The sequence below is a fragment of the Littorina saxatilis genome, linkage group LG14 (assembly GCF_037325665.1).
Source record: "Littorina saxatilis isolate snail1 linkage group LG14, US_GU_Lsax_2.0, whole genome shotgun sequence".
NCBI classification, from domain to species: domain Eukaryota; kingdom Metazoa; phylum Mollusca; class Gastropoda; order Littorinimorpha; family Littorinidae; genus Littorina; species Littorina saxatilis.
This window is the reverse complement of record NC_090258.1, coordinates 30,857,662-30,879,777: the sequence shown is the minus strand read 5'-3', so window position 1 is coordinate 30,879,777 and position 22,116 is coordinate 30,857,662. Positions and strand designations below refer to the sequence as shown.

At 38.5% G+C, this 22,116-nt stretch overlaps 1 long non-coding RNA gene across 1 annotated transcript in view; it reads right to left on the bottom strand.

Annotated features, from left to right (window-relative positions):
- Nucleotides 1–21,020, bottom strand: part of LOC138947553 (uncharacterized) — a 31,751-nt gene extending 10,731 nt beyond the window's left edge. The window contains exon 1 of the long non-coding RNA XR_011449705.1: nt 20,111–21,020. This is a non-coding gene — a long non-coding RNA (uncharacterized lncRNA). The remainder of the gene's footprint in view (nt 1–20,110) is intronic.
- Between the last annotated feature and the right edge of the window lie 1,096 nt (nt 21,021–22,116).

Here is a 22,116-nt window from a genome sequence, read left to right as displayed (position 1 = left end):
CATTTTAGCAGTGTTGACCCCGAGTTTCTACTGCAAACAAAACATAATTGCAAAATCTTAAAGTATCTGTATGTCCCCTAATATGAACCACCTTCAACAACAAGAAGAAAATAAAAGCTAAAGGCTGGTTTCATTATTTCATTAAGAAGATTGCTGAAAAAACGTATAACCAGCCCTCGAGCTTACAAAAAAATATAACAAAAGGCTTCTTTTCGTGGAAGTTGAAAATTTCATTTATATTTTCTCTGTTTTTGATACCAAAACAGGTAAATCTGAAGCATATTTCAATCAGTCTAGCATCCTCACTAAGTTGCATCATGTTATTTTGAAGTATAGGAGGCTTTTTACAGTGTTTCGTAACCGCCTCTTCACGGGTCCATACAGAGAGAGAGAGAGAGAGAGAGAGAGAGAGAGAGAGAGAGAGAGAGAGAGAGAGAGAGAGAGAGAGAGAGAGAAATCGGGAGAGAGAGAAAAAAAGAGAGAGAGAGAATTGAATTGAATTGAATTGAACTTTATTTTACAAGGATGTAGATTTAAGGCTACGCCTTTTCTTACAATCTGTCCTTGGGACGCATAGACACACAATTAAATAATTTTAAAAAAATAATTAAAAAAAATTAAAAATTAAAAAGTTAAAAAGTTAACCAACAAAAGGAGGTCGGAAAACGTGATAATAAAGATGACGATGATGATGATGATGACGATAATGATGATGATAATGATGATGATGATGATAAAGATGAGGCATGAAGAGCATACATATGTGGTTATTCATAAAATCAAATGCATACTATGCAGGTAATTATAAATACAAGCTGGTGGCAATCGAACATGTAGCAATAGAGTAACAAAAATATGTTCAGAATATACAATGCACAGCATATTTTTGACGTAATACTAAGTTTGGTAAGTCAAAAGGCGTTAAACTACTCAGACATTAAGTGGTTTTTTACACATTTTTTAAAACTTTTTAATGACTTTAGGTGCTTAAAGGATGATGGAAGTGAATTCCAAACTGAAGTACCCGAAAAAGCAAGACTGGTCCTATACAGGTCAATTCGTGGAATTGGTGGGATCAAGTTGACCGACCCATATCTGTGGGTAGCTTTATTAAATAATGATGTAATGTAAATCGGCACTTTACCGTGATACAATTTATGCATGAAAATGGCTTTGTTTAACTTGAGATGCTTTTCCAGTGGAAGAAAGTTAAGCATTTTTAATTTCATATCTGTTGAGGCATTATCCTTTACGATGAGTTTGGCCGAGCGACGATAGAGAGAGTCTAACTTTTTCAAGTGGACATCACTGCTGCCATCCCAGAGCGTCGAAACATAATTAATGTGAGGCATTACATGAGCATGGTGGAACATTTCCAGAGTCCTTCTGTCGGTATATTGCTTTAACTTGGATAGGAGGAAAACGTTCTTGGCTACTTTCTTGCAAATATGCTGTATTTGTGCCTGCCACTTGAATTCACAATCAAGAATTACCCCTAAAACGCGATGCTGTTGAACTTGTTCAATTGATTGCGTACCAATAGTAAGATTTAGTTTGAGTGGAGAAATCTGATGTTTTTGTCTGGTTGCAATTACCATACTTTTAGTTTTTATTGGATGGACAAGCATAGCATTAGCACTACACCAGTTATTTACATCGTTTAAAGCTGTTTGAAGGGAGGACTCTATTACTGTAACAGACTTTCCACTTGAGTGAAGAGAAGAATCGTCAGCAAAAAAATCACTTCTTACATTACTGTCAGAAATGTGCAGTGGCAGATCATTGATATACAGACAGAACAAGATCGGCCCAAGCACTGACCCTTGAGGCACCCCGCATTTCACAGTCTCCTCAGTAGATATTTTACAGTTTAGGGCAGTATATTGAGATCTGTCCTGTAAATATGAAGCAAAAAAGTTACACACTGAACTGTTTCTGAGATACAACTGTAATTTCTTCAGTAAAATTGAATGATCAACAAGATCAAACGCTTTTTTAAAGTCGAGAAACACAGCACCACTGATTTCAGATCGGTTTGTTGCAGACAACCAGGTGTCGCATAGCGTGGTAAGGGCGCTGTGACAAGAGTGATTTGTTCGAAAACCAGATTGAAATTGATGGAAAAGGTTTCTGCTTTCTATGTACGCGAGCAAATGTTTGTGAATATGTTTTTCCAATGGTTTGGATAAAATGGGTAATAAGGAAATGGGTCTAAAATTATTTGGGTCGGATAAATTTCCGCCTTTATGGAGTGGAATTACTTTTGCTCTTTTTAGTAAACTAGGTACAGTATTTTGCTTTATGCAGAGATTATACGCATAGGTGAGTGGCTCCACAATATATGGTAGAGCTAATTTGGCCAAGTAAGGAGGAATCTTGTCAGGACCCATGGACTTTTTATTCTCAAGGCCTTCTAGCGCCTTACCTACCTCATGCACTGCCATGTCTGGAATAGTAAAAAAATCGTCCGGTTTACATTTGTCATTGCAAAAATCATGTAATTTTGTGAGAGAGACTTCAAGGTCAGAATCAGGACTGTCGCATTTTGCAGATTCATTTAGCCTATTGGCAAGGGACAAAAAATGGTTATTAAAATCTTCAGGGGAGATGGTTGTGGCAGACCGATTTGAGTTCTGTTTAGATTTACCTAATATGTTATTAACAGCACGCCAAACAGTTGCAATATCTTTCTTGTCCTCGATTAATGTATTAAAGTAATTTGCTTTTGCTTGACGTGTTAATTCTGTCACTTTATTCCTTTGTTTCTTAAAATCAGACTTCATGTTGTTTGCTTTGTAAAAATCACGCAGGGACATAGCTTCTATAATCTGTTCCGTCAACCATGGGGGAAGAGATGGATATTTCACTCTGAGTCTGTGGTGACGTAGTGGGGCATGCTTATCTACTATAGGATAAAATATATCTAAAAGGGCGCCCAACGCTTCGTCAGCAACAACATGATTAAACACAGAGGAAAATGGTGCTAAACTGAGATCAAAGAAGAATTTAGTTTCATCAAACGTTTTAAAGCTTCTATATTCAATAGTTGTATGGCCCTTGTGCACCGGCTTAGGTAACTTGAACGACCAAGAACAAAATACTGAACAATGGTCACTGATGCTTGAAGGTACAGTTTTCACGTTTGACACCATGGAAGTATTATTAGTGTAAATGTGGTCAAGCAACGTTGATGTTGTATCAGTCAGAGAGAGAGAGAGAGAGAGAGAGAGAGAGAGAGAGAGAGAGAGAGAGAGAGAGAGAGAGAGGGAGAGAGAGAGAGAGAGAGAGAGAGAGAGAGAGAGAGAGAGAGAGAGAGAGAGAGAGAGAGAGAGAGAGAGTGGGTGCCGGGGTTAGACCTCGTATATGAGGTGGGCAGGGGTTATGGGGGCTTTCTTTATGTGTGTGTGTGTGCCCGTGCGTGCGTGCGTGCGTGTGTGTGTGTGTGTGTGTGTGTGTGTGTGTGTTGTGCGTGTGTGTGTGTGTGTGTGTGTGTGTGTGTGTGTGTGTGTGCGTGTAGATCGATTCCGAGGAAACTACTTAGCCGGTCTTTATGAAACTTTACATAAACATTTTTCCAGAGGATATCCCCAGAACATTTTTCCTTTTTTGGATAAATGTCTTTGATGACGTCATACACGGTTTTTAGTGAAAGTTGAGGCGGCACTGTCACACCCTCATTTTTTGACCAAATTGATTTCAATTTTGGTCAAGCAATCTTCGACACAGGCCAGACTTAGGTATTGCATTTCAGCTTGGAGGCCTTAAAATTAAATCATGAGTTTGGTCATTAAAAATCTGAAAATTGTAATTAAAATTATTTTTTTTAGATATCATTATTTCCTGATTCCAAAAACATATAACTATGTTATATTCGGATTTAAAACAAGCTCAGAAATGTCTAAATATGACAATTTGAACTAAAATTAAAATTTCAGAAATCGAATTGAAATTATTTTCATCTTATTGTTTGTCAGTGCCTGATTCCAAAAACATATTGATATGTTATGTTTGGATTTAAAACAAGCTCAGAAAGTTAAAAAGAATACTGTTACAGAAAAGCGCGCTATAACCTTCTAAACGCAACCGCCACTACGATATACTGGCTTGTTAATTTCACCGCGTTGTACACGTGCAGGGGACTGACGATTCTATATTGTCTTGTTGAAAACATGCTGTGCGTTCAGTTTCATTCTTTGAGTTCGACAGATTGACTAAAAGTAGTAATTTCGCCTTACGCGACTTGTTTATAGGTTGTGAAAGAATGACTACTCTTGCTTTTAGTGAGGCAAGCTTTCTACAGATGCTTTTTGTCCACGTGTTTCAGACTGACCAATCCTGTGAAATGGCATCTTAGAGAATAACAAGCATTGACATTTACAAGCGACTTTCATACTTCCGAGGATGACCAGAAACGCGAATACGGTTAAATGATCTTTAGACCATGTCGCACAGAACGGGTGAGAGAGAGGTCTGCCAAACAGATAAATGCCTCGCTTTGTCGTGGTATAATAGAGGACACTGGTTCAAAGCAGCAAACACTTTCCCGTAATTCTGTTCGACATGCTATTGCGAGAGCAGAATTGCGAATACGGTCAAATGATTTTGAGACCATGTCGGAAGGCCATGCGGGTAAACGAGGTCTGCACAAAAAAGAAAAATATCTTGCTTTGTCAGGATTTTAGAAAGGAAAGTAGGTCAACGAAGCAAAGTCTCTCATTAAAATGTATTACATTTGCCAAAGCGCGACCAAAAATACGAATACGGTCGAATGATTTTTAGACTATGTCGCACAGAAACGCAAATACGGTTAAATGATTATTAGCCCATGTCAGACAGGTCACGCGGGTGAGAGAGAGGTCCAATATATCGCTTGGTATTGGTCCAGAAGAGGTGAGTGGGTCAAGGGAGCAAACTCTCCCATTGTATTGCGTTACACTTTCTGCATACTCGAATAGCGTCACAAGATTTTTCGACCATGTCGGACATGCAGAGTGATCTGCCCCTGGACCGATATAAATTCTATCGCCCTGTCGCGGTCGAAAAGTAGATCACGACAGCCAACTTCCCCATCCAAAGTCAAGCATGCAGTGAGGACAGAAAATGTTTGAAATACATCAATGACCATTCAAAACCTCGTGCGCGCAACGTGACACCCAAAGAAATAAAGACAATTATCGTTCTTCGTCTTCTTTGATATGGTGGGGCGTGATCTGGGAGTTAAATGCTTGGGTGGTGTTTTTTTTTTTGTGGGGGGGGGGGGGGGGGGAGGGGGGGGGTTGGGGGGGGGGGATGGGGGGATGATGATAGGAGCGCCAGGTCGTGAAGGCTGTACAGCTGTGATTATGATTATTTCCTCTTGAGGTTACCTGGACTGTTTAGGATAAGTCCCAAGTGTTAAACTGAATTCGATTTCGCTATAACGATGCGGTTGCTTGTATTCCAGTGTTTCAACAGAACAAAGTAGCCATTTCTGATTTGTTTTATGTTTATTGTATTTTATTCTATTTAGCTTTTTCATTTTCATTTAATGATACTTGATTCTATCTCAATTCACTTCAGTTTATACATGTAGCATTTTACATCATTACATTGTGTTTTACTTTATTCCATTCTACTTAACGTAATCGTTCGAATATTTTAACCTGTGTTTGTTTTCAATTTCCTCAAATAATGTCATCGAGTAAATGTCAGGATATTTTTGACTAAAATTCGACCATACAGAGAAAATAATAAGTGCTTATAAACTTCGATGATGATCGTGACAACGACGACGAATATGACGATGACGACGATGACGACGATGATGATGACGGCGACGACGGCGATGACGACGACGATGACGACGACGACGACGATGATGATGATGATGATGATCGATGATGATCGATGATGATGATGATCGATGATGATGATGGTGATGATAATGATAATGATGATAACTACTAAAGTTAATTTGCGACCTTCTAATAAATCGTTTGGCGTTCCAAGACGCTATATCCTAAAACCCCCAAAACATGCTTTTACAACTTCAGTGCATAATAACTGCCCAAAGGTGCTGTTTAAAGCAACCATTGATAATAATTTTTAACATACTCCTTGAACACATTAAGAAAAATGGTTAACTTGCAAATAAAGGGACAGCATTGATCAGAACAATGGTAAGATAAAGGACGCTACTTATATTTTGTACATTTTTTATCTTTATCGTTTCCTGTAGACCTCAGAAGTTCTATCCAGCTTGAGAAATCATTCTAAAATCGAAAACCAAACATCTATACATTTTGTACGCAAAGTAGATTGATATTTGACACAGTCACACAGACATACGTGGGCTATGGGGCAACCCTACCCCCTAAATTTGAAAACGGGGTCAATTTCTTAACTGCATGCATTCAGCAAAACAATCCCTAAAATTTTTTTTTCACAAATGAACTTATGACTTTAGAAAAGCACTCAAAAATGCATATTTATACAACGCTTTTTCTTTGGTCCCAATTCAAGGGGGTGTGCTATTCTCAGGTAACACTGTGAACGCTCAAATGAGACTTGGTCACATGTCAAAAAAAGTAATCCCCCTGTTGTTCATGGTTGGTTGGTGGGATTTTTTTTATCTGAGCCATTGGCAAGCATGAAATGTCATCAACATTAGGAAAGACATAGTATCTCCCATTGTCTTTTGCGCGCAAACACTTCACACAGATCTCCTCTCGATCTGGCCCATCGGGGAAATGGGTTGACTTGGGGATGATCACCGCCCTGTATACGTATCTCTCCACCTTTCCATCCATGCTGACAAAGTCAGCGGTCACAAAGTCCCCAACTTGAATGTCTCACTGTGGGACAAAGAACCTGGTTTTCACGACTGGCACCACATGGTTGGCTGACCACGCGGCATCCAGTGGCGTGTTGTGGGTAGACGTCCATTGGACATAAATTGGGAAGGACGTTGCTGGATCATCTGGTTTGCATACTTTGTTCATGTACAACATTTAGTCAAGCTGTCGAACTAACAGAATGAAACTGAACTCACTGCATTTTTACAGCAAGAGCGTATACTCGTAGCATCGTCAGTTCACCGCTCGATGCAAAGGCAGTGAAATTGACAAGAAGAGCGGGGTAGTAGTTGCGCTGAGAAGGATAGCACGCTTTTCTTTATCTCTATTATTTTTAACTTTCTGAGCGTGTTTTTAATCCAAACATATCAAATCTATATGTTTTTGGAATCAGGAACCCACAAGAAATAAGATGAAAGTGTTTTTAAATCGATTTCGGAATTTTTTTTTAATAATAATGTTTATATTTTTAATTTTCAGAGCTTGTTTTTAATCCGAATGTAACATATTTATATGTTTTTGGAATCAAAAAATGATGAAGAATAAGATGAACGTAAATTTATATCGTTTTACCAAATTGAAATGCAATACCGAAGTCCGGCCTTCTTCAGAGATTGCTTGGCCAATTTTTCAATCAATTTGATTGAAAAATGAGGGTGTGACAGTGCCGCCTCAACTTTTACAAAAAGCCGGATATGACGTCATCAAAGGTATTTATCGAAAACAATAAAAAAAATATCCGGGGATATCATTCCCAGGAACTCTCATGTCAAATTTCATAAAGATCGGTCCAGTAGTTTGGTCTGAATCGCTCTACACACCCACACACGTGAGAGACAAACAAAAAACAAACAAAAAATGGGACAGCGGCGAAACGGGATTGCGCCAAAATGGGATGCGGTAGTAAGATGACGCTTGGCTTGTGAAATGTCGCCAAAATGGGACGGCGGCAAAACGGGATTGCACGTAAATGGGATATTGCGCGAATTATAAACGAAGGAGTAGGCCCTAAGTTTCTCGTACGAGATGTTTACTGGGAGTAAATATTTGGGGAGTAAAAATTTAGTTCCTTGTGGAGTTCTTTTTTCGTCACAAGATTTTTACTGGAAGTTTACTCCGGAGTCAATTTTTCGTGGAGTAAAAATTTTGTGTTACACCGGTTCATGACCGTTGTGGTAACGAGCGCACATTGCTGTCTCCATATTGTGTTCCTACGAATCGAAAGTACGATCGCCAAGCCCTTCTGTCATTGAAGGCAACGTTCGATATTTCCGTCTGTCAGCGTCGCCAACGTTCGACAGATTGTACTACTGTTACTCACAAACTTTCTATTTACACAATAAAATGCCAATAACATGCAAACACAACAATGGGAGACGAAGGGAAAACCTACTAGCGATTGAAATTATGCAAACGAACTCACAAATCCCTCACTTTCCGAATGCAAACGCTGCAAATCCGTATGCGTGCGTCGCTGTGTCGAACGTTGGGTTGACGAACGTTGCTGACAGACGCAACAAAACTTGATCAAAAGGCACTAAAAACGATTAAATGTTTTACTCACTGGGTATCGCATTCCCCTTTTTCTTCCTGCAGACGATCTGAAGCGGTTGAAACGTCGTTTCCGATTAAAGGCTCGGTTATTTCCGTTAAAAACAAAGTTTGCCGAACGTGTGATTCAGTCTACAGACACCGGTCGGATCACAACAAAAATGTTCATTCTTTGCGATTTTGTGATACTGTTGATGATACACCTGCTTTCCAGTGAAGAACATCAATAAATTGATGTTCACAAGCAAGAATAACAGACAAAAGTACGCGATGTGTAAAATTAGGCTTTGCTTTGCAAACAAAGCACGTTTTTTTTTTTTTACTGACAGACACTTTCGGTGGCGATTGAAAATGTTTCCAAAAACGGTTTTATGCTCACATTTGATATTTTTTCCCTATTTTATCTAGTCAGAGACTAACCTTGTGTATTAATTGAATGAATAACCCCATTATCATAAGTTTTGTGTGTTATTTTCGTGTCTGTTGAATCACACTTTGAGATGGGGTCAAGTGACAGAAGGAAATGGTGTCTGTCAGGATTCACACGTTCGCTTCGAAAAACTCGCTCAAATAATTGCTCAAACACAAACATTTTAGCTTTTATTTATTTTTTTGTATTGCAAATACCATACTTACTCATGCCCAGCAGAAAAAATGATGAAAATCAACACAGTAAGCAAGTAATTTGAAGGCAAAGTTTACACACATCAAAGAGTCTGATTACCGTGAAACCTGCCCAAGGTGCTTCCAATTATCTATACTTTGTTACTTTCTACAATAATACTTCGACTAATGCGCTGTGATTGTTTCAGATGAAGTTTGAACTCACTCGACTTGGCGAACAAAAGTATGCATGGCGATTTCAAAAATTGCTTGTACACAAGGGCATACCTACATAAACACTCAAATAAATCACTCAATAAATCAATACAAGCAAAATCAATACATTAAAAAATCAAACTAATTTAAGTGAAAGTAAAATAAGGAAAGCGGTTTTTAAGCCAGGTGATGCTTTAATCCACCTCTTGCTATGCATCTCCTGTTTTGTAATAATAATAATTGTCAGTAAGTACTGGTGTCACATGACTGATGTGAACCAGTTGATTGGCTAATGGCGATGCGCTTAAATCTGTTAGCGCACTCTTGGAGTGCGCTAACTTTTCCACAGAGCGTATTCTTACACCCTTTGCCAAAGCGAGACTGTACTCTCATCCTCAGAATTAATTAATGACATGTAGCTTATATTCTCCACTTTACCAAAAAATAACCATACATTTCCTGCGGCTCAAAGCAGAAGTTTTTTTTTCTGACAGATCGCAGGCGCCTGTGCCACAGTGAATCCCACTGATCTAAAAATAGAAGCGGCTGCGTCTCTTCCACAATGGTCTCTTCTCGTTTGGACTTGCAAAGATTCTTCTCATATGCCGTGTTAGTGGCATGTAGCTTATTAACCACATTACCAAATGATGAGTTAGTATAACATTCCCAGCGGCAAACACAAAACATCAGCTAGACCAGCATTTGGAAGTCGACTCTGTTATAGTAGACTACACTGAAATACGACTGCATCAGTTCAGTAAATGAATTGTTTCCGAATTATTATTTCAAGGCAACAACAATCGGAATCGAAAACGTGTAGGGTTAAGAACGTTCTTACCATGTATACAACTTATTACCAGCCTGCCCCATGCGTGCAGACGAGCAATTTTTGTTTTTAAAATGAGACTGCAGTGCAGTGGTTCGATTGCCCTAGCCGCCTAGCAGGCGACAGAAACCCCGCAGCAAATTAACATGTTGGGCGAATGTGAACAAACAAACGATGGGGATATAATACGTGTAGAGTTCAGAGCATTCTTACCGTTCATATATATATAGTACCAGACTCCCCGATGAGTGAAGATACAACACGAGAAACATACCACATTTATTTTGAAAATGTGCTAACCGTGGCATTGGAGTAAATTCAAGGGGCAACACTCTGCACAGTCAATCTGTCGAAGCTCGATGAAGGTTTCGAATCGCAAATAACTAAGAGCACAGTCCTTTCTCCGAGTTTAAATGAGGTATGTATGAAAGATCATCACTTTTTAGCTTTAACGCTACTCTGGAATTTACAAAGAGAAATTAAAACAAGAGTTTGCGTGTGACGAAAGCACGCCACACTTGAGACAGCCCACACAAAAGTAGATCTGATACAAACCTGACCACACAGTTACGCCTATCCAAATGCGCGTAGCAAAATGTGCGTTTTGAATCTTCTTTTTTCTCTGGCGGTACTGACAATATCGTTTTTGAAACAATCCCAGTGCACAAAGGGATTTATAGAGCAAATCTCGAAAATAATTATTGAACTCATCGCTATGCGCTTCGTTCAATAATGAATTTTCACGATTTGCTCTATAAATCCCTTAGTGCACTGGGATGTCTCAATAACTTAAATAATAACTGGACATTGTTAAGTGCCTTACCTATGGCTCTATTCCCTTTACAAAAGAACATATACAAAATAGAACAATAAAATGTGCAACCTACATAAAACAATTAATCATACGGACAAAAATCACAACATGTACTGTTCACACAATATTCATATATTTTGTTTGTTTGTTTGCTTAACGGCCAGCCGACCACGAAGGGCCATATCAGGGCGGTGCTGCTTTGACATATAACGTGCGCCACACACAAGACAGAAGTCGCAGCACAGGCTTCATGTCTCACCCAGTCACATTATTCTGACACCTGACCAACCAGTCCCAGCACTAACCCCATATAATGCCAGACGCCAGGCGGAGCAGCCACTAGATTGCCAATTTTAAAGTCTTAGGTATGACCCGGCCGGGGTTCCAACTCACGACCTCCCGATCACGGGGCGGACGCCTTACCACTAGGCCAACCGTGCCGGTGTATATTCATAATATACAGTATGACTTCCCTTCTTTGTCTCTGTTAATCTAGGGAGAAAATATCCAGCGATATTTCTCCGTAGGCCTAAAGTTCGGCCATGACCTAGGCAAAATAACTTGCGCAGCCGCAGAAACAAGAAAATGAAAATCTTTTATGAAATGATTGGGAGCCACGCAAATTTGACCTCTTGATTCCGACCATGAACCCGACGCTGTTGATAATCTGGAAGGTCGTACCAGAAATGCAGATCTATCTCTGGCCGATTCATAGATTCAGCCTACAAACTGCGACCTCATCTGTGATCAGATGGCCAAGGAATGCGTGAAATCTTTTATTCTAAAGCCTTATGGCTCGTTTCGACAAGCATTAAACGGATGAAATTAACCACATGCAGTTTATTCTTCAGAAAAATGCACACAAAAAATGGGTTGGGTTCGGTGATTTGTACATAAACGTCTTCCTCACGATAGATTCGCTGATTTGTCTTACGAAGCCGTCATCAACACGAACACAATGATTGCAGAAGCAAACTCTGTATACGTACCTACACGACCGAGACACAAGACTGATAATTTCACAGCTGCAATGTGAATAGAGAACAAAGACATTTTGGGTAAGCTTACTCACGTCAGGTCTTCACTGACAAGCTAGGAACAGACGGAAAATTCCGAACAAAAGTAAATGACGTCAAAGTCTCTTTCGCTTTGCGTGTAACTTTGTCATGAAGTCTTTTTGTGACGACAGTATACGCGACAATTTGTTCGCTTCTGGTGTCATTTTAGACTGAAAAGCAACTCAAAAGAAGGAGCTAAGCCTGTGTCTTGAAACAGCTGAAACACTCTTTTGGATTGCCGTTTCAATGTTAACCAAAAAGTTAAAGAAAAAAAACAAGGTCCAGTTGCGAACTGACAGCGGATCGAGCATTTATTCCTGTTGAAGGTACGATTGAAGCTTTATTCTCTCCGTCAACCAACAAGACTAGATTTGTAGCAGACGAAAAACAAAGTGTGCGTTTTTCCTGTCATGTGAAGGCAATTATGTCGTTATAAGTTATCTGTACGTTGTGAAGACATTTCAATTTTTTTTTTAGCTTTGTTTGATGCGTCACGGGATATAAGCTTATACGTTTTCATCCATGGAATTGTTTTTTTCGTCTTGGCAGGGTGAATGAATTCATGATGTCTTTTCCGGAACTGGACAAAACTGGCCTTGCCAAGACTGAAACAAAATATAGTTCTACAACTTCTAGGCTTGGGTTGATTGCCCATGGTGAATTTCCAATGATTTGTTTCCACATCCCATGACAACTTCTCTTTACTTTGGTCATGCCATATATACGTTACAGCTCCGTCCATCCATGGTATCGCGTGGTATTTTGTCTCGACGGGGTGAAAGAATATATGACGTCACTCTCGGCAGAGCCTCGAGTGACGTCATCATATTCATTGACACAGTCTCGACAAAATATCAGGCGATATCATTGATGGACGGAGCTGTAACTTATACTTATATGCTATACACACTATATATACACACATACCCAGCGAATACTTTCAACAATCATACCAATTTTAAGTGAGAGGAGTACGTGCAGAAATGGAATGGAAAAGACATCAGGCCGGGTTGGTGTAATATTGTGTGAAAAAGAAAGTGTTCAACTGTTGTTTAAAAGAGCTGGGAGAGGTGCAGTGTCTGACAGAGAAGGGAAGAGAGTTCCAGAGTGGTGGTGCAGCACAACAGAAAGTTCTTGTTCCGTGCTGCTTCCCGTTGAAGCACTCAACATTTAGTAGCCACGAGACAGGTACAGTGTATTTAGTTTTTTTTTAGAGAAAGTCTTTTTCTTACTGTAGAATGCTTACTAGCGTGTTTAGTATAAATTATGTTGGAAAAACCTTTAGTACATATAGGGGAAGGTTGTCTAATATGGACCACTGCCTAATATGGACCATCTCCTGTTCTAACATGATAACGGTGTTAGAGCACTGAAAACGATTTCATTCGCTGTATCTCTGGATAACATGCACATGTCAAAATAGTTGCAGAAACACAAATTTCGAAACCGTTAGGCTTGTTCTCTTGTTTGCACTGTTGGCATCGTTCACTCTAAATTTGACGCATAAAATGGACTAGTTTCTGTCCACAGCCAAAGCTGTTATCACATTAAAATTGATATATATATATATATATATATATATATATATATATATATATATATATATATATATATATGTGGGCGTCTCTGATACTGAGCACAGACCAAAAATTGATAGGTGTACAACTTTGGGGATGTGTTTGGACACATTGCTGCAAATATGACAGAACCAAATTTTATTTATTTGCCTTCTGAGGCATTTTACTAATAAAATGAACGCTCAATATTACCAAAATCTGTTCTTGTGAATTTATAATATATTTTTGTAATCCGATGAGCGAGTCAAAATGGCGACGAAATGTGTGACATCGGTCAACACGCAACTTTGAAGTGCTCGTTTTTTAAAATTACACAGTTTTCAAATGCGATACAGGTGTTGAAAATACCACAAAGGATGAAAGTTAAATGATGCTAAGCAAAGTTGATAAATGACAAGGCATTTCGCCTAAACAGGCACGGTAAAAAGTCGGTCGCGTACATCCATTTTTCAAGAAAAGTATGAGGGTAGAATCATCTAAGGCCAGCAAAGCACATACACTAACATATTCAATAACAAATGGTCTCAAGAACTCACATTTTCACTGGCTTCTTTGTGCTGTGAATAGCAAGTCGAATCACACTATGGATGTCTCTTATGGAATCATTATGTTGCCATACCCCAAAGATTCAAGAGACATTTGACTTTGGAAAAAACACTCCTGAGAACACACCACAAGCATGTTACTCTCCAAACAGTGAATTTTGAATGACAAAATCGATTTAAAATTCAGTAAAATCAATAAAAAAAAAATATAATCGAAATGCTGCAAGGCTTGTTTGAATTTTGTTCAAAACTCAAAATAGATGTACACACCAAATGGCTACTGGTTTTGACAAGCAAATTCAATGCAATTTATTCTTCAAAATGACGAAACGGAACGCTGAACGTCATTAAAATACGTAATTTCGTCGTGACGTCATCCGTACATATTTCTGTTCGGCCCGTACACTGTTATTCAGCCGGTACACTCAGGTATTTGGCCTGTGAACCTGTACCAGGCTTGATCCTGTTGGAGTAGGCTATAAATATCAGTCTGCTTAACCTCAACGTCTGATGACCACAATCGGTGCAGAAATGAGATATAACGGGTTTTAACTGACAAAAGTTTGTTTTTCTTCTTAAAAGGTGTATATCTAAATTCAGTCAGGGTTTGTGGTCCTATCAAACAAACATCGTCAAAATCAAAGAAAAATATCAAACCTTAACTGTTTTTAACGGACAAAAGTTTACTTTTCTTCATCAAAAGTTTGAATTGAAATTTAGTTAGGGACAACAGATCTACCTACAAAATTTCACTAAGATCGGTGAAAAAATGGGGTTTAACGGTTTTTCAAACTGCCAAAACTTTGGTTTTTGTCTTGAAAAGTATGTTATGATATTCAGTTAGAAACAACAGACCTACTAACCAAATTTCACAAAAATCGGCTTAAAAATGAGATTTAACGGACTTTTAACTGCCAAAAATATTGCTTTTTTCTCTTGAAAAGTATGTGTTTCAGTTTAATTAAGAACAACGGACTACTATGCCAATTGTTGTTATACACACAAACATATATGGAAAAAATAACCAAAACAAGCCTTCACGTTTTCACCAATATTTCGGCCTCGTGGCCTTCGTCAGGGTGTTCTATAATTAACTCGCACGATGTTTACAAATACCCTTTGACGCAATGTCTGTCTATGACGTAATTATACATATATATATGTTCCATTGTTGTGTTGTAACTATAGACGCTTGGTCTGTGCACCTTGAAGAAGGCCTGCGGGCCGAAAATTTGGATTTAAAAAGATGCGACATTCTGGCTTGGTTTTGGACTTTTTATTGTGTTGTTTAAATAAGCTTTGTTAAGCTTTACAAAGTTTTCCAGCCTTCATTGTGTGGCGTGGTGCAGAGGAAAAAGAGTTTCTTGAATTCTGTATGTAAGACTGTATTTGTTACAGTGTAGCAGTGTTGACCCCGAGTTTCTACTGCAAACACAAACTAATAGCAAAATCTCAAAGTTCGTGTGTGTTGCCTAATACGGACCACCTTCAACAAATCGAAGACAATAAAAGCTAAAGGCTATTTTCATTAATTCTTTAATAAGCTTGCTGAAAATAACCCATAACTGGGCTGGGTGGCCGAGTGGTAACGCACTTGCGCTCGGAAGCAATTTTCTCCCCCCTTTCCTAACCTAGGTGGTGGGTTCAAGTGCTAGTCTTTCGGATGAGACGAAAAACCGAGGTCCCTTCGTGTACACTACATTGGGGTGTGCACGTTAAAGATCCCACGATTGACAAAAGGGTCTTTCCTGGCAAAATTGTATAGGCATAGATAAAAATGTCCACCAAAATACCCGTGTGACTTGGAATAATAGGCCGTGAAAAGTAGGATATGCGCCGAAATGGCTGCGATCTGCTGGCCGATGTGAATGCGTGATGTATTGTGTAAAAAAACAAATCCATCTCACACGGCATAAATAAATCCCTGCGCCTTGAATATGTGCGCGATATAAATTGCATAAAGAAAAATAAAGAATTAAAACAAATAAAATCCCTGCGCTTAGAACTGTACCCACGGAATACGCGCGATATAAGCCTCATATTGATTGATTGATTGATATAACTAGCCCTCAAGCTTTCAAAAAGTATTTAGCAAATAGTCTTCTTTTCGTGGAAGTTGATAATTTTATTCATTTTAACTCTGTGTTTGATAAATGTCTTTAGTTTCCTGGTGTGCTTCAAATAACGTCATCATCAACCCAAAACAGCTAAATCTAAAGCATATTTGAATTAATCTGACTTGCACACCAAGTTGAATCACGTTATTCTGAAGTGATTCATTGAAGCCTCTTCACTGGTCCATATTGGGCGCCCAGGCTCCTAATATGGAACATTTGTGAATGTTTTTTTTGTTTTTTTTTGCTGAATGTTATAAAAACTATGTCACTCTAATTAGGTTTAACGGTTAACCTAACTGAGGACTACCAAACACAAATGAAACTTATTAACAAGAAAACTAGCTAGTTATCAGTATGAAACAAACTATGTCACTCTAATTAGGTTTAACGGTTAACCTAACTGAGAAGGACTACCAAACACAAATGAAACTTATTCACAAGAAAACTAGCTAGTTATCAGCATGAAACAAAAAGTGGTCCATATTAGGCAACCTTCCCCTATTAGGGAAATAACGGACGATAATATGTTTATAGAGACGGTCGACCGACCCGTTACTAACGTATCAGTCATTTCTATTCCTCTGGGTTTTCGTTGTTGTTGTTGTTGTTGTTGTTGTTGTTGTTGTTGGTGGTGTTGTTGTTGTTGTTGTTGTTGTTGTTGTTGTTGTTATCATTTTAATCCCCGTTGAAGACTATGCAAAAAAAAACCACCCACTTTCTTGAACTTTTTTCCACTTGAAATATTGTTTTTACAATCACTTTATTATTATTTTGTCTGTGTGTGTATGTATGTGTGTGTGTGTGTGTGTGTGTGTGTGTGTGTGTGTGTGTGTGTGTGTGTGTGTGTGTGTGTGTGTGTGTTAATTAATTGTGTAACGTAAGGTTCCATTATGCAGAAGTGAGTTATGTAAATCTTCATTTTTTCCTTCAACGACAGCTTTGTGAAATAATCTTCCAGAAAATATACGACAAACGCAGTCAGTTGGTGAATTTAAAAGATTTTTGACCAATGGAGATGTTGTTGTTCCACAGTATTATTATTTAGGCAACCTTAAGGCACAGGTATTTCACAGCAGGTTGAGATTAAATATGAGCGATTTGCAACAAGACCTTGTTAACCGACACCTCTCTGATAATTTAGAATGCACGTGTGGAGTACGCCCGGAAGACGCTGAACACTTTTTGTTACATTGTCCAAAATTTAAAGAACATAGAACCATTTTATTCAATAGTCTGCCAACGCACGCTCTGGATTGCAAAACACTTTTGTTTGGAAATACTGATTTAACTATATCTTTGAACACGAAAATATTTTCTGCTGTACAAGATTACGTTATGTCAACTGATCGCTTCGGCTGATATTATATTAACAGTGACAGCAATAGATGTAGCAAAGCATTCTCTCTCTCTCTCTCTCTCTCTCTCTCTCTCTCTCTCTCTCTCTCTCTCTCTCTCTCTCTCTCTCTCTCTCTCTCTCTCTCTCTCTTTATTTGTATAAAATATTATGAAATATTTTGAAAGAAAAGGGTTGAAGTTATCACTTGTTCGCCATGTCTTGTTATCAGAATGTGTATTGATTATCAGTTTTAGAACGTGTCCATAAGCAGTCTGCTTGTTAACGTTCTTAATGTTGTTACTGTATATAACATGTATACAAGAAATGAATAAAAACACGCTTAAACCAATTAATTGTGTACATTGTTAGTCTTATTCTGTTTATTCACTCATTATATATGTATATCCGTTGTCATATTTTTCCTCCTTCCTTTCCCCTCCTACAGATCCCCGTATCGTTCGCCTAATTAGATATATGTTTGCTTTTCCATAGCACGTGTATAAGCTTTGCTTGCTGTGCTCCCTTGTTATATTGATTGGGCCTAAAAAAAAAAAATAGGTGTGGTTACGGTAACCCGACCTACCCTATTTTTAGGGGCCGACCCAATAACTTTTTATTACATTAATTTGTCCAAAAAAATATTAAAAGAACACAAGAAAACGAGTGCAGAAAACGCAATGAAAGCGAAAGCGCCCGAGTCGCACACTTATTTCCCTGTCAAGTAGGTTTAATTTGTACACATTAGAAAAACAGTTTTAAAAAAAAAGTTTAAAAAAAAAAGTGATTGCCTACCTTCCTACCCTATTGTTTTTGGCTATGTTACCGTAACCACACCTATTTTTTTTTGCCTTGTATGTGGCATAGTTATCTCTCTTTTTTATGAATACATTGTTTAAACCAACAACAACAATAACACAACAACAGCAAACCAACCAAACACACAAAAACATAAAACAAAAAGTAACAATGAAGTTAATGACTGTCCGCAATTGAGCCCGAAGTCTGACGGGCGCAGTGGCGTGGTGGTAAGACGTCGGTCTCTTAGTCGGAAGGTCGTGAGTTCGAATCCGGGCGGCGGCCGCCTGGTGGGTTAAGGGTGGAGATTTTTCCGATCTCCCAGGTCAACTTGTGTGCAGACCTGCTAGTGCCTTTGCCCCCTTCGTGTGTACACGCAAGCACAAGACCCAATGCGCACGGAAAAGATCCTGTAATCCATGTCAGAGTTCGGTGGGTTATAGAAACACGAAAATACACAGCATGCTTTCCCCGAAATCGGCGTATGCTGCCTGAATGGCGGGGCGAAAAGGTCATACACGAAAAAAAAACACTCAAGCAAAAACATGAGTGAACGTGGGAGTTTCAGCCCATGAACGAAGAAGAAGAAGAGCCCGAAGTCCACTTTTACCGAAAATTCAGTACTAAAGCTTTGTGCAGCCAGCCTTGTCAAGTCTCCGCTAAGTGGACTTCGCCCAAGAGACGAATTCCGACAATAACTCTGTCGGGTTTGTATGAGTTGTGAAAGAGTGAATACCCTGGATGTTTACTAGCGAGCGAGGGGTGTGTCGGACACACACTGCAGGGGCCAAACACTAGCGAGGGGTGTGTCGGAAACACGTAGACAGGAGCACGTGTGACTTTATTTGTCCGAGGAAAAAGCAAGGGTATTCACTCTTTCACACCCCATACAAACCCGACGGAGTTATTTCTGAAAATTGACCATTAATGATAAGCTTTATAAAACGTTCAATAAAAAAGACAAGACAATACAATACAATACAATACAATACAATACAATACTTTATTAATCTCTAAAAGAGAAATTGCATTGCTGAGCTTTTGTGTCCGTAATAAAACATACATAAAACATTCAAAAATAAACATTTGTTCTTTGTCATTCATACATTCTTGTGTTCTTATACATTTCTTCAATTCATACATCAATATTCTATCATAATTATGTACATACATTTATTCTCTTTTAACAGTCTGTCTTCAAACGCATCTCAGAGAGGGAGGCTAGAGATTTGTGTTGTGCCATAGGTAAAATCATGTGCTTAGCTATGAAGTAATGTTATCACATGTTATTTAAGGAAAATGAGTAAATATATGTACCAAGCGTATAACATCAGCAAAACTGAGAAAATACAGCACATTGGTTATCACATAAGAAAGTATATTAAGACCTTCACTATTCAGAACGTTTCATTATTTTACCAGTCGCGTATTTGGTTCTTGACTTAAAAAAAGTAAGTGCAGTCTATTTGTTTGTTTGTTTGTTTGTTTGTTTGTTTGTTTGCTTAACGCCCAGCCGACCACGAAGGGCCATATCAGGGCGGTGCTGCTTTGACATATAACGTGCGCCACACACAAGACAGAAGTCGCAGCACAGGCTTCATGTCTCACCCAGTCACATTATTTTGACACCGGACCAACCAGTCCTAGCACTAACCCCATAATGCCAGACGCCAGGCGGAGCAGCCACTAGATTGCCAATTTTAAAGTCTTAAGTATGACCCGGCCGGGGTTCGAACCCACGACCTCCCGATCACGGGGCGGACGCCTTGTAAACCACTAGGCCAACCGTGCCGGTAGTCTATTTGAAATTGTACTTTGAATTAAAAAATAACAGCTTACCTTGAAGTTGAAGTCCCCAAGAGAGGAAGATGGCGGTGGAAAGAAAGCACACACAAAATATACCCCCCAAAATACGAGGATGACGCCTTCACGCGAAAATGAAGATCAATAAAGACCGTCCAGATCTGTACACAGTTTTTTTGGTCGCTTTCTCTCAAGAAAAAAAAAGTAAAAAAAAATGAAAACACTTTTCCACGAAAAAAAAACTCTCGAAATTGTTGGCACTGTTTCTTTTTCAGCCACTTTCTCTCAAGAAAAACACACCCACCCCGCCAACATCAACAGCCAAAGGCCGTCAACTTCTCACGAAAAAGACGCGTACTTTCACTCCCTGTCACTGTTCTTTCAGTCCATTTCTCCCCAGAAAAAACAATAACAGCAGCTAAGCACCTAAACTGCCAACGAAAAAGACGCCGCAAATTTCCCTGCTGATCGATCTCCCAGTCAATATCTCTTAATAAGAAAATTTAAAAAAATAAAAACAGCTGAACGCCCTTCGCTGCCAACCAAAACAAAATGCTGAAGATTCTTTTCAGACAATTTCTCTCCAGAAAAGAAACAGCTAAGAACCTTGAGCCAACCCTACCCACTAAAATGATCGGGAATGTGGTGTTCCCACAGTGGGGTGTGCATTTATCCGTGGGACGGGTAGGCTTGGGAGCGCGGGTGCAGTGTATTTGTGTGCACCACCGTGCATCACGCCCTTTCCTTATATACGGGTACATTAATAGCATCAAACAGGTGAGTGCCTGTCTTTAGGAGAAAAAGTTGAGTGTGTCTGTCTCGAAATTTGAGACTAACACAGGTGCAGTTGCGATTTTTTTAATTTTGATTCCTTTATTTGTTCATTTATTTATTCATTTATGTGTTCATTCATTCGTTTATTCGTTTATTTATTTATACATTTATCTAGTTATTTGTGAATGTATGTATATATATATATATATATGTTTGTTTATGTATGTGTTTACTTATTTATTTATTTATTCATGTATTCATTTATTTATTTATGTATTTATGTATTTATTTTTTCATTTATGTATTTGATAATTATTTTCTTTTAAAAGTGTTAACATTTGTCTGACCAAGAAGTTTTTACCGTTTGTCAATACAGTTTACATTTTTTTGATCATTCATTTCTGGAATTTAAACTCTTAAAGATATATACATACGTTTCTCAAACTAACATAAGTTTCACTTACAAAGCTAACTAAGGAAGCAATTACAACAACAACAACATCAACAACAACAACAACAACAACAACAACAACACAACAACAACAATAACCCCACCACAACAACAACAACAACAAGCAAACAAAATCAATAAGCAAAAAGTAAGAATGGTAAGTTTATCGAACGTTCAAATGAACAAGCAAACCCTACACTATTTAGAACCTCGACTATTTAATATCCTAGCATTCTTAATTTGATTCTTGACTTTAAAACCCCATTCCGCCTCATTGAAGGTTTACAGAACGATGACATCTTTCATTTCAACAGCAATACTAACCTTATGGGACACACTCACAATTGCATTGCTTTGTCACAGAAAGACAGGTTTCTTTAAAGAAGAACAGTGTTTTGTCAAGGAACGTGAGGTTTCTTTAAAGAAGAACAGTGTTTTTTCAAAGGAAGTCAGGTTTCTTTAAAGAAGAACAGTGTTTTCTCAAGGAAAGTCAGTTTTTTTAAAGGACAACAGTGTTTTGTCAACGGAAGTTGGGTTTCTTTAAAGAAGAACAGTGTTTTGTCAAGGAAAGTCAGGTTTCTTTAAAGAAGAACAGTGTTTTGTCAAGGGAAGTCAGGTTTCTTTAAAGAAGAACAGTGTTTTGTCAAGGGAAGTCAGGTTTCTTTAAAGAAGAACAGTGTTTTGTCAAGGAAAGTCAGTTTTTTTTTATATTTTTTTTTAAAGAAGAACAGTGTTTTGTCAAGGAAAGTGCAGTTTCTTTAAAGAAGAACAGTGTTTTGTCAAGGAAAGTGCAGTTTCTTTAAAAAAAAAGGGCAGT